This window comes from Rhinolophus hipposideros (genome assembly GCF_964194185.1).
Source record: "Rhinolophus hipposideros genome assembly, chromosome: 23".
NCBI lineage: Eukaryota > Metazoa > Chordata > Mammalia > Chiroptera > Rhinolophidae > Rhinolophus > Rhinolophus hipposideros.
The window spans coordinates 44,822,820-44,836,140 of NC_138069.1; positions in this window are offsets into that span (position 1 = coordinate 44,822,820).

Here is a 13,321-nt window from a genome sequence, read left to right on the forward strand (position 1 = left end):
TGGGGGGGTTGGGGCAGGATAAGGCCAGGGTGGGACGTGGCCCCCGGCCCAGGTTTCCTTTTGTCACTGAGGCTGGGTGGACAGGGCAAGAAGATGTAGGGACCCAGGTACACTGGAGCATCTCAGGCGAGGGGCAGGCCTTCTCCATGCCTCAGTTTCCCTTTCTTGGAGTCAGATGCTGGCCCAGCTGGCCTCACCAGGCCTCTAGCTGTGACTGGCGCTTTGGCCAAATTCTCCCACCAGGACACTCTGCTGTGCCCTGGGACACCTGCCCAACAGGTGAGCCACACACCTGCCTACTTACCTATACACACCTGGCCCCCTGAGAGGCCCCTGCTCCCTGGGCCTCAGTTTCCTGCCTGTGTTGGAGGGAGCCCTGCTGTGGGCCCTCCCAGGAGTGGCCAGCCGGCAGGGAGAGCTCAGAGCTGTTGTTCCGGGTGAGGAAGTGCCTCTCCGAGGGCAGAGCATACGCATAGGACTGGCAAGTACTAAGGCCCTGTGACAGGTTGGCATGGTGACGAGACAGGCAAGAGGCCACTGAGGTAGGCCCAGTGGAATGAGGCAGGAGGGGGACACGAGGGACGAAACACAACAGGGTCCAGAACACAAGGGCCTGACCATTTCTTCTGTCCAGGCTGGAGGCTCGATTCTTGGCCCCTGTAATATTTCACCAGTGGGAAACCGGGGCTGGGAGGGCAGTGCAGTCGAGATCCTCTCTATTTCCTGGGCAGCCTCAGTTTTCCTATCTGTGAAATGGGACAATGACGCCTGCTTCACAGGTGGCCCCGGGATCCCAGCCTGGGGGTTAGGAGGGTTTTGTGAACCACAACAGGTGATGACCAATGGGGCAAACTAGTGGTGGCCCCTCGCTCCCAACGCTGGGCCTGCAAAAGTGGTGGACTGGGAGCCTGGCCCAGGGACTAGAACAGGTCGGCAGGAAAAGGCTCCCGGCCCTGAGTGACGTCAGACGGTGGGAGGTTCCTTGTCCATCTTCACTGGACATGATCCTAAGGGCTCCTGGGCACCTTTGCAGGGTGTTGGGTGTCAGGCTAGGTTGACATACTTAGTCTGGGTTTGGTTTTTCTTTTTTTTTTTTAATTGAGGATTACTGGGGAAGAGTTTGTTTCTCCAGGGCCCCTCAGCTCCAAGGCGTTGTCCTTCAATCTAGTTGTGGAGGGCGCAGCTCAGCTCCAAGTCCAGTCGCTGTGTTCAATCTTTAGTTGCAGGGGCGCAGCCCACCATCCCATGTGGGAATTGAACCAGCAACCCCAGCAACCTTGTTGTTCAGAGGTCGCGCTCTGGGTGGCCAGATGGCTCAGTTGGTTAGAGTGCGAGCTCTGAACAACAGGGTTGCCAGTTTGATTCCCACATGGGCCAGTGAGCTGTGCCCTCCGCAACTAGATTGAAGACAACGAGCTGCCGCTGAGCTTCCAGAGGGGTGGCTGGATGGCTCAGTTGGTTAGAGCACAAGCTCTCAACAACAAGGTTGCCGGTTCTATTCCCACATGGAATGGTGGGCTGTGCCCCCTGCAACTAAAGATTGAAAATGACAACTGGACTTGGAGCTGAGCTGTGCCCCCCACAACTAGATTGAAGGACAATGGACTTGGAGCTAATGGGCCCTGGAGAAACACACTGTTCCCCAATAAAAAAAAATTAAAAAAAAAAAAAGCTGGCGCTCTAACCAATTGAGCTATCCGGCCGCTGGGTGCTCTGGTTTGGTTTTTCTTAAATGCTTAATTATGAAGCATTTCAAACACACAGGAAAGTACAGAAAACAGTATAACAGACACCTAGCTACCTACCACCAGACTGAACAGATGTGAACATTTTACCATATTTTAATCAGATCGCTTGTATGTGCTCTCTCTCTTTTTAAAACAAATGTTTCATTTTAGATTTACAGAAAGTCGCAGACAGCGCAGGGAGCTCCTCTGCACGCTGCACACAGTCTCCCCGACCCTAACAGCCTGTCTTGCGCTGGTCTGTGTCACAGCCACGACACCCACGCCACACAGGCCTAGCACAAACTGCACACTTTGTCCACATTCCTCAGTTTCCCCAACGCCCTTTTCTGTTCTGGGATCCCTCCCAGGAGGCCACGTGACACTTCCTCATTGGCTCTCCTTGGGCTCCTCTGGTCTGTGACCTCCCTTGCCTGGATGACCTTGGGCAGTACTGAGCAGGTATTGATTTGGGTATGTCTGAGATTTTTCCTGTTGTTAGATTGGGGTGCTGGATGTGGGAGGAAGGTTCACATCATCACATCTGGGTGCTGAGAACATGAGTCTGGCTACCTGAGGAGGTGGCTGGAGGGGCAACAGGAAACCCGTGGGCACTGTAGGGTGGATGCGGCTCCATGGGAGAGGGGAGTGGGAGTGGCTGGAGGACAGCGAGGGGAGGAGCAGATGGGGGTCAGGTTCGGAAATCACAGAGTTTGAGTCTGAAGCAGCTGGAGACGTGGGGAGGTGGGACAGCAGCCACGAGGACCTCCCGTTTCTGGCCTGGGTCTTGGGTGGGCGAGGGGCTGCTGACAGAACTGGAGGCAGGACAGGGACCTGGGAAGGCTGAGGTGCTGAGAGCTGGATCTACTGCCCCTACAACCTGGCTTCCCAGAATGTGTCCCCCACATGAAGGCACCGTGCCACCACTCTGCACTCAGGGGTGAGGACGTACACCTGGAGTCTGCCGTCCTCATCATTAATTCATCAGGCACCAGGCTGGGACGTCTGATGAGGCGCAGGTCTTTTACTACAAACTCCTGTGTAACAATGCCTTTGATTGCCTTGGTGAGGAGAACCCCCGGGCCTCACGCTGCCATGCGCTGCTTCTCAGCCCCTCAAGTCCAGCCCAGGTTGTCAGGGGAGCTCTGGTGAGCAGCCAGGGCAGGTGGCGCCCAGGCCGCTGAGGCTGGGGGAGAGGAAGACACCCTGGACAGGACTGTGGGCAGTGCAAGGGCAGGTGCCCCAGCTGGGCGCTCTGGGAGTCCTCGTGGCTGTGCTGTGGTGAGACCACCTGTACCACCAGGCAGATGCCTCCATGAGGACGGCACCCTGGGCTTCACTGAGATCTGCTGTGTGACCCTGTACCACTCACTTCCTATCTCCCACCTCAGTTTTCTCACCTATAAAATGAGGCTCATAGTAGGCTTTAGAGTAACCCGCCACCACTATGAAGCAGTGGGAGCATTAGCTGTGCATTTAGTTTCAGGTTCTCTACTCCTCGATCCATCTATTCACCCACCCACCCACCATCCATCCATTTGTCCCATCCTGCCCTGCCCCTCCCTCCCTCCATCCATCATCCACCCATCCATCCACCCACCCATCCACCGTCCATTCATCATCCAACTACCATCCATTCACAATCCATCCATCCACCATCTATCCATCCAACCATTCACCCACCATCTGTCTGTCCATCCCTCCCCAACTCTTCATCTATCCGTCCACCCATCCAAAACCTACAGTGGACATTGTAGGGTTAGACTGACTGCCCAGCACCTGAATATTCAAAAGCAGGTACATGACTTAGCTCAGACTAGCAGACACACTTGTGGTGGAAAGGTGGGCAGGTGTGAGCCTGGGCACACCTTTGTATGTGTGTCCGTGTGTGTGGGGGTCAGGCAAATGGTTACAGTCTGGAAGGCCCTCACGGTCCCCCCAGCATGACAACCCCCCACCCCCAGGTGCACCCGAGTGCAGAACCAGCCATGTGCTTGGCAGAGGCTCTCAACAAGCAGGCTGTAGCTGTGCTGGCACCTGGGCTGATACCATCTGCCCCTGGCAGCCCCTTATCTTCCAAGATGCTCCCCCCTTGGGGGGGGCCCTGGGTCATGGCAGGAGATGTGGACAGTGCTGGACAGAGGTGCTCAACTTCCCATCGTGATACTCATGGGAGCCAGGACGGACCCCACAGGGGGCTGGGTGCAGCAACAGACCACCTGAACCCCAGTTCCACGAGGACGCTTCATGGATTCCTGGAATCCCGTACTGTCTGGAGGAGCAGGGTCAGAACCTGAGCAAATATCTATTCTACCTGTCCCCCTCGTACAGCTGGGGAAACTGAGGCTCAGTGGGGGTCAAGGACTTGCTGAGGGCTACTCAGTGAGATTGCAGCTGGAGCGGGGCCCTTGCCCTTCAGTCCTGACCAGGAGGTGACCTCCCACATCCCACTGCTGACTTCTGCTGACTTTACTCTGAAATGACAGTCTTGGCCTCCACCCCAAATTCCTGCCATGTCAGGGATGGTGACAGCTCAGAATGCAGGGGTGAGTCCTGCCCCAGTCACTTCTAGATACAGGCAGGTCTCTGCGCCTCACTTATGAGATGGGTGTCAGCAAACCTATTACAAAACAGTGTGAGGGTTACATGGGGTTATACTTGTAAATGAGAATGAATAGGGCCAGCCCCAGTGGCTCAGGCAGTTGGAGGGCCGTGCTCCTAATGCGGAAGGCTGCCGGTTCGATTCCCACATGGGCCAGTGGGCTGTGCCCTCTACAGCTAAGATTGTGAGCAACAGCCCGAGGAGCTGAGCTGCTGGCTGCTGTGTGTTGCCATGGGCCACCGCAGGCTGCCATGAGTGGCCGGCAGCCATCATGAATGGCCGGCAGCTAGCGAGAGCTGCTGTGAGCAGCTGACCGACGACCGGTGACCAACTGCCTCAGCCAGGGGGGAGAACAAGGCTCATAATACCAGCATGGGCCAGGGAGCTATGTCCTATACAACTAGACTGAGACACAATGGCTTGAACCGGAGGGGGTGGGGGAGACGGAAGAAAGGGGGAATAAAAAAAACCAAGGATTAATAATTATTAAGTGCATCTCAATGTGCCCAGGCTGCTGAGCCCAAAGCCTGCTATGCCACACCTTGTGGGTGGGACACCTTGTAGGACACCTTGTAGGACACCTTGTAGGACATTGGGCTGCCTGCTGGTGACTTCTCTCCCTCAGTTTCCTTATCTGTAAAATGGGGCCATATAAGGGCAAGGTTATGTGACACAGGGAGTGTGCATAGAGGAAGTGTGCTTATTGTACTCCTGGTGCGTGTTTAGTCCTCGAAGCTATCCCCACTTCTCAGCGGGGGCCCCTAAAGCTGAGTCCCAGCTGCCCACTTCTTGGAGGCACTACGGGTCAGGGTCCCCAGGCTTGCCTTCTGGACCGCGCCCCACACAGGGCAGGGCGGGGCTTTGTGGGGGTGGGGCCTGGAGGGGCGGGGCCTCGGAGCCTCGCGTCCAGCCGCGCTCCCTCGGTGCGGCCCAGAGAGCAGCCGGCAGGTGGCGCTGCGGCGTTTCCTAAGCCGCGCGGGCAGCGAGGCCGGGCTGGCTGCGCGGGGCAGAGGCTCCGGTTCCCTGCTGGGAAGCGCGTCGCACCCGCACGTAGGCCGCACGCCTGTGTAGCCAGTGCACACATGCACACGCGGGCGCAGTCCTGCGCAGTCCACTGGTGGCCTTGCCCAAACGCCTCCTCCCCACTGAAGCCCCTGCTTCGGGCTGCCTTCAGCAGAGCTGACCTCCGGTTTTCCCTATGCAGGGCACTCAGAGTCTGGGACATCAGCGTCCCGTCCGCCTTCGGCCTCCTCCCCAACTCACAGGTGGGGACAGTGAAGCCCACCGAACGTCCTGGGGCCTGGAGCCAGAACCGGATTTGGTAGCTCTGATGGGCAGGCAGGCGCTGAGCTGGAGCGGGGGCTGCAATGGGCATGTCCTACGCCCCGCACGCCGCGGAGCACAGCCCCACAACCCCCGCAGGGCAGGGGCTTGCTGACCCCGGAGCTGTGACAACTGCAGCAGTGATGATGGCAGCTCTGAGTGCCACCTACTGGGTGCCATCTGGGGACAGCCACTGACAAGCTATAATGCTGTATCAACCCTGCCGCTGGGTTCTCCCAGGGGGACTAACTGGGGCTGGAGAGGGGCACTTGCCTAGGTCACCTGTGTATGGGGCCAGAATCCCAGGCTGCGGGGCCCGGAGACCCCTCGGACTGAAGGACTCTTATTCCTGGCCTTGGGCTCTTGGTCCTGTCCCAGCTTAAGTGAGTCCCTCAAAAGGGAGCTGGCTGTGGCCTTCAGGGTCAGGGAGGGCCATCTGTGCCAGCAGCCCAGTGTGTCCTGGGCAAGCCCCTGCTCTCCGTAGCTTAGTTTCCTGTCTGTCCAAGAGGAATGACATTTTTGCCCCACCTGCCCCTGAGGATGGACTGCAGGCTCTGTGTGTCATTATTTGCCTGGGGCCAAAGGCAGGCCCAGCCCTCTCAGATGCAGGTTTGCTGGGACCTGATGGCAGCTGAGAGGTGGCCCAGAGCTCCCGTTTTAACACACGCATTCTCCCAGGGCACCACAGGCCTCGGTTTCCCCATCTGTGCAATGGGTCATTATGTCCATCACCCAGAGCACTGGTGGGGAGGGCTGTCGAGGCAGGAGGTGCTTGCCCAGGAAGGCCTTGCTCGTATATGCTGTGAACGTGTGTGCACATCTGCACATGTGTGTATACACACGGGTACACACAGATGTACATACAGAGAGTCGTGGCTATGATAAACACCCCCAGTGAAGATGGGGGCGCTGCTGCCTGTACACAGAGTGGCCGGCAAGCGGCCGGCCGGTGCCCCATCTGGAGGGAACAGCCCTGGTACGCCGCCTGCCGCCCTGAGTCCTCAGTGAGCAGTTATCAGCGCAGGTCAATAGCTTGCATTGTCTGCTCCTCGGGATTGTTCGAACACCCCGGATACGCCAAGAACACGCCTTAATTAGATTCCGCAGAACCCTGACACAAACAAAAGATATTACTATCGGGGCCAGCCCGGTGGCTCAGGCGGTTAGGGCTCCATGCTCCGAACTCTGAAGGCTGCCGGTTCCATTCCCACATGGGTCAGTGGGCTCTCAACCACAAGGTTGCCAGTTCGATTCCTTGAGTCCCGCAAGGGATGGTGGGCAGCGCCCGCTGCAACTAAGATTGAACACAGCACCTTGAGTTGAGCTGCTGCTGAGCTCCCGGATGGCTCAGTTGGTTGGAGCACGTCCTCTCAACCACAAGGTTGCCAGTTCGACTCCCACAAGGGATGGTGGGCTGCGCCCCCTGCAACTAGCAACGGCAACTGGACCTGGAGCTGAGCTGCACCCTCCACAACTAAGACTGAAGGGACAACTTGACTTGGAAAAAAGTCCTGAAGTACACACTGTTTCCCAATAAAGTCCTGTTCCACTTCCCCAATAAATAAAAAAAAATATTACTATCAAACGGCACGACATCAACTGCAGGTTACACAGATCAGAGAACATTTGGGTGCAAAGAGGTTGTGGGTTTGACAGGTTGTTACTTCACAAGTAGGGGGCGCGGCGCATGACAGGCTGGCCTGGGGGTGGGAGGGAGGCAGAGCTGCAGGCCAGGGGCGTTGCTCTTACAGCAGTCGTCCTTGCCCAGGGTCTGAGCGATGTGGCATAAGGGTGGCAAAGGCCTCCCTGGGTGGGGTCTCCTGGCTGCTCTGTCGGTCACTCCATTAACCAATTCCAGCTCAGGGTTCCCTGCAGTAGGGCATATTTCTTCTCTCTTTTTATATTTTATTGCTTAAAACTTAAAAAAAATTGCTTTATTGAGCTATAATTCACATATGCTGTGAATTGAATGGTACCCCCTGAAAGATACATGGAAGCCCTAATCCCAGGCCTGTGGGATTGACCTTGTTTGGGAATAGGGCCTTACAGAAGTAATGAAAGTAAGGTGAGGTCAGTGGGGGGGCCCTAATCCAGGACACCTAGTGCCTTTGCGAGAAGACAAGGTCACGTGCAGATGGGGGCATACATGGAGTGATTCTGCCACAAACCAAGGAATGCTGAGGGTTGCCGGCCACCCCAGGAGCTGATCGGGCAAGGAAGGGCCCTTCCCTCGACATTTGGAGAAAGGCTGGTCCTGCCGACACCGTGATCTCGGATTCTGGCCTCCATAACTGCGACACAATACATTTCTGTACTTTCAAGTTACCTGGTTTGCGGCACTTGGCTACAGCAGCCCCAGGAACTCACACAGCTTGGCACACAAGTCCGCCCCTGAGGGCACAGTTCAGTGCATTCGCAGAGCTGTGCAGCCACCCGCTGTCTAATCTGAGATCATCATTTCATCACCCCGATCGGCAGGCACTCCCCATTCGCCCCAAGCCACAGCCTCTGTCTCTACATGTCTCTACCTGAACATCTCACATCAACGGCACCTGACGGCATGTATTCTCTGCGTCCAGCTTCTTTCTCTGAGCAGTGTCTTCAGTGTTCGTCCACAGTGTGGGGTGCCGCCGCTTCGTTCCTCTGTGGCTGGACAAGGTCACGTTTATGCGTTCACCTGCTGGGGACATCTGGGTTGCTCCCGCTCTTGGGCTGTTGTGAGCAATGCTGCCGTGAACGAGGGTGTGCAGACTTTGCACAGACGACGGTTTCGGTTTTCTCGGGTGTACAGCTGGTGCACCTGAAGCGTCCTTACGGCGAGTGCACTGAGGCTGCTGGGAGGAGGCGACCGCAGTAACTCAGGGCCAGAGGCGACGCTTTGGCCCCTGCAGACCCAGCTGCCCGGCCACAGGCTGCCACTGACAGATCCCTGTGTGTCCAGACATGCTCGGCATCTGTGGACTGAAGTACTTCTCACCTGTCCCGGCAGTGGCAGTGTGTCACGCGCGTCTTGCTTCTTGTTGGCTTCTTTGTGACCGGCCATGCTCCCCATGGCGTCCTCTCAGCGACTGCGTGCGTAGTACTCCTGCCAGGGCCACGCGTGCTGGGCCTGTCCAGACATTCGTCCCCTCCATGTCTGGGCCTCAGCGTCTTTAGCTCCAGGAGCAGGAAGCCCCCTCCCCGCCCCACTGGGTGACTGTGGGGCCATCTCTCCATGGCCGGCAGAGAGGGCTGAGCGCCCGGCAGGATTTGGTCCCTCAGTGGCCGGCATCTGCTTCACTCCCTTGTATGTATTCACTGTTTTCTTACCGTCTGTGTTCTGATGCCCTGACATCCGGGCCCTGCTGACCCTGCAGGGACGGCCCCTCCCAGGGTCAGCCGAGTCCTAGAGAGTGAACCTCTCACCCAAGCGCACACCTTTCAGATGCAAACCCAAGGGCCCAGAGCCCACACCCTCCCCTCTTCCGTGGGCTCTCACCCTCTGGGCCACTGTCCACCTGCCCTCATCACCCAGGGCCAGTACCAGACACCATGGGACAGACCTGTGCCCAGAGCCCGCTGGAGTTGTCCAAACAGCCAGTCCTAAGCCCGTCACCTTGTCTCTCCCGCTCCTGCCACAGAAACCACAGTAAAGGCTCTTGTCCCCAGTCCCCTCCCTCTGCCTCCTGACAACCCTGGTGCTTCCCTGAGTGGCCCTGCGTGGCGTCCAGCCTCCTATTACCAGGGGATTGTGAGTATAACACAAACCTCTTCCTTCTGACTGTCATCTTCAATCTGTGTGTCTTCCCTATCTGGTTAAAATAAACCCCGGGCACCATTTGAAACCCCCAATAGTAGGTGCCCTAGTGGCAGCTGAGGACACTCCTGGTGGCTGGAGACTGTCCTCTGAACAGACACTCAGCACAGGCACCACGCTGGTGGCATTCCAGGCATTCCCTCCTTTAGACTTCATGTCAGCCAGCCATTTGAGTCAGAAGCTATCACAGATGAGAAAACTGAGGCTCAGAGAAGTTAAGCAACTTGCTCCAGGTCACACAGCAAGCCAGCCAGAAGTGTAGAGAGGGTGGTGCAGCGAGGGAGGATTCCAAAGATCTCTGGCCCCCATGGGTGAGGTGGACCGGGTTGTCTGGAGGCCTTCCTCTTCCTCCCAGGAGATTCTCATGTCAGGGGTTCGGAGGTGCATTGTGGGGCAAGGGTGGCCCTGTAGTTGGGGAATAAAAACACGACTGTTTAAAATAAACAGCCTCTGATGGATTCAATTATATGTAATTTATATAATGGCTGCTGGAGTTTCCAGCCAAAAAAAAAAAAAATAATAATCGCATGACTTTTCTTCTAGGGCCCCAGAGACAAATTAAAATAATGTGAAGTGGGTTCCTAATTGGCCTGGGCTGCGGGAGCCTGGGCGGTGGCCTCCAGGTGTGCACCTGACATGGTGATGGTCGCTCCCTGAGGCCTGCCTGACTCCTGCCGCTGTCCTGTGTGTGCCTGGCGTGACCAGACACGCTGTGTGCCCTGCCACACAGCTCTCCCTTGACAGAAGCTCCCAGCTCATTCACTGGCCCCCTCCCATGTCAGCAGATGGGGACCAAGGATGGCCTGTGTGGCTGCCACTTCCAGTCCCCCACCCCGCATTGGTCTGCACGTGGAGGACAACTGGTGCCCAGGATGGCAGCCCCAGGGACACCCAGGTGAGCCCCGCCCCATCTCCATAGCCCGTCCCTCCCACAGCGGCCCCTCCCAGCCCCGTTGTCTCCGCCCACAGCGGCCCCTCCCAGCCCCGTTGTCTCCGCCCACAGCGGCCCCTCCCAGCCCCGCTGTCCCCGCCCCCAGCGGCCCCTCCCAGCCCCGCTGTCCCCGCCCCCAGCGGCCCCACCCAGCCCTGCTGTCCCCGCCCCCAGCGGCCCCTCCCAGCCCTGCTGTCCCCGCCCCCAGCGGCCCCTCCCAGCCCTGCTGTCCCCGCCCCCAGCGGCCCCTCCCAGCCCTGCCGTCCCGGCTCCCAGTGGCCCCCGCTCTGGGAGTGGGAAGCTCAGTGGAGGGAGGACTCGCCTGAGCCAAACAATCCTTTTCTTCCTGCTGGGAAGCGCAGCCCTGGAAGAGTCCAAAGGTGAGCTGGCATCTGGGATCCTGAGAGGCCCCGGCCGCCCGTCTCACACTCCCACCTGGGAAGCAAAGCCAGGTCCGGGCCTGGGGATTTGGACCTGTGGGGCCACACTCTCCCACCGAGGTGGGCACGGCCTGGCCCTCCTGAGCGCTGCGTGACGCCCCCTCTGTGGGCCTGCGGCTGCAGCGGTTTGGGCGGCAGCACGTCTCTCCCTGGAGACTCTGAGCCTCCTTCCTTAGAAGCACAACTGTTATTCCCCATTTTGCAGTTTGAGGACTGGCTCTGGCGTTCGGAGTGGGGTTTGGAGACAGGTCCCCAGAACCCCAGGCTGAGGGTCTGGGTCGGCGGCCCACTAGCTTCTTGCAGGGTTCTGTGGTCCATGTGCTCACAGCATGTGGGGCAGCCGCCTTGGGGGAGCAGTGTGGCACTGGAAGGGGAGGGGCCAGGCCCCTTAGGGTCCCGCCAGCCCCCTGCACGTCTTCTCAGGCAGCCCCTAGCTTTCCTGCCACAGAACCTCCCGCACCCCAGCTCTCCCCCAGCCCATTAATCTACATGCTATGCCTCCAAAGCACCCCCACTCTCCGCTGCCCCCTCAGGGTGCCCTGGCAGCCTGTTCTTACACCATTAGTGCATATGTCACAGGCTGCAATTGCTTCTTCCTGTCACAGCACACAGGAGCCTGCAAGGGCAGGGACAGTGGTTAGTTACCTGGAGGGTCCCTGGGGGCTTGGTGCCCCCCAAAAGGGGCAGAGCTTATGACCACGGGGTTATGAGGTGGCACTGCCTCACTTCCTGTTTGGAACTGGGTGGAAATGGATATATTTTAAATGAATCAATAAGTTGAAAAACAAACAAGTGGATGAATGAACATGTGTGAGCAAAAAATACACAGACACAAGGGAAGGAGAGAGGGAGGGAGGGAGGGAGGGAAGGAGGGAGAACAAAGGGAGGGAGGGAGGAATAGAGGAGGCAAGGGGGCGAGCCTTCTGCAGGGCAGGCAAGAGGGGGGGCCTGGAGTCCATGGGGGAGGGGGAGTTGCCAAGTGCCTGTGTCCCAAACCCCATCTGTGGTCCTCCTGGGGTCCTTGCCTCCTGCCCTGCTCTGGGGAGAGCCACTCTAGAGACAGGAGAGGCGAGGCAACCCCCAGGCCAGCGGGAAGGGCCACACTGATCAGCTCCTTCCTCTCCCAAAATCAATCACCTGGGTCGAAAATGAGCAAAAAACACCCTTGACTTGGGAGACTGAACTCATTGTTGTAAAAGGTGGGAGGGTGGGAGACTGAGTGGGGGGGTCCGGACTTCACTGCCCACCCGCCCGGTACCCATCGGGCAGCTGCTCCAGCCCCTCTCTCTTGGCACCGACTGTGTACAGCTCTGGGCCTGCTCCTATCCTGTTTCCCGGAAAATGTGACCTAGCCGGAAAATCCGCTCTAATGCGTCTTTGGGAGCGAAAAGTAATATAAGACCCATATAATAAAATAAGACCAGGTCTTATATTAACTTTCGCTCCAAAAGACGCATTAGAGCGGATTGTCTGGCTAAGTCTTATTTTGGGGGAAACACCGAAGTCCTGGCTCTGGGTCACGGCCTCCCCCCATCGGCCAGGCCACTGGCCAGGCTGACTCTACCCCCATTGTACAGATGGGGCTGCAGAGGGACAGGCCTCCCCTGAGATGGTGTGGCCTGCGAGGCAGTCGTGGGTCCTCAGCCACGCGCGTGTGGGCGGGCTGGCCCCTGAGGTCACCTGTGCTGCCCTCCTCCCCTCCTGTGGTTACAGGTGCCCCTCTCTGCGCCCGACTGGCACCTGTGCCCCGGGCCGCAGACTCCCGGATCCCAGCACGCCCCCTCCGCACCCCCTTCCCACTCCGTCCTCACCCTCTCCTGTCTCTAGCTGCAATTACAGCTCATCAGATACCTGAGCCGCTCGAGAAGCTATTAGCAGCTCTCCCTGCCCGGTGGGAAATCAGCCGGGCCGGACAATTAGCTTTTTACTTGCGAGTCAGATTCTGATGCAATAAACAGCTCAGCACTCCCGCCCGCGCCGCGCCCTCCTCCCCCTCTCCCTTCCTCTCCGCTGCCTCCACCTCCAGCTCCGCAGCCCCGGGCCGGCCCCACCCCGCGGACACCCGGCGCGCGGCGGCGGCGCTCCCGGCGTCCCGCTCCCCGCCTGCCCGGCCTCGCGGGTTTGGAACAACGAGGGGTGGCGAAGTGACAGTCCCCTGCGCCGTTCCGGGGGATCTGGCGGCCGCATTCCCCCCAAACTGGCCCTGGCGAGGCCCTGGCGCCCGCCCGCCCGTGCGCGCGCCTGTTTGTAATTAAGCAGTTAATTGCGCTGGGTGCTTGATGAGCTTTGGGGGATGGTGACGTTCGAGCGGGATGAGGTGTTGTGTACAGTTCAGAATCATTTAGAGAAATTGGAGCTAATTTTGCTGTCTGCGCTTATTACTGCATTAATTTAATTTGGGTTGCTTTTAGCTCATTAACACATCTAATTAATTCGTTGACATCACTATTAAGATGTCTCTTTGAAATTGGCGTCTCCAGATAATCAGGACGGAGAGGCTGACAC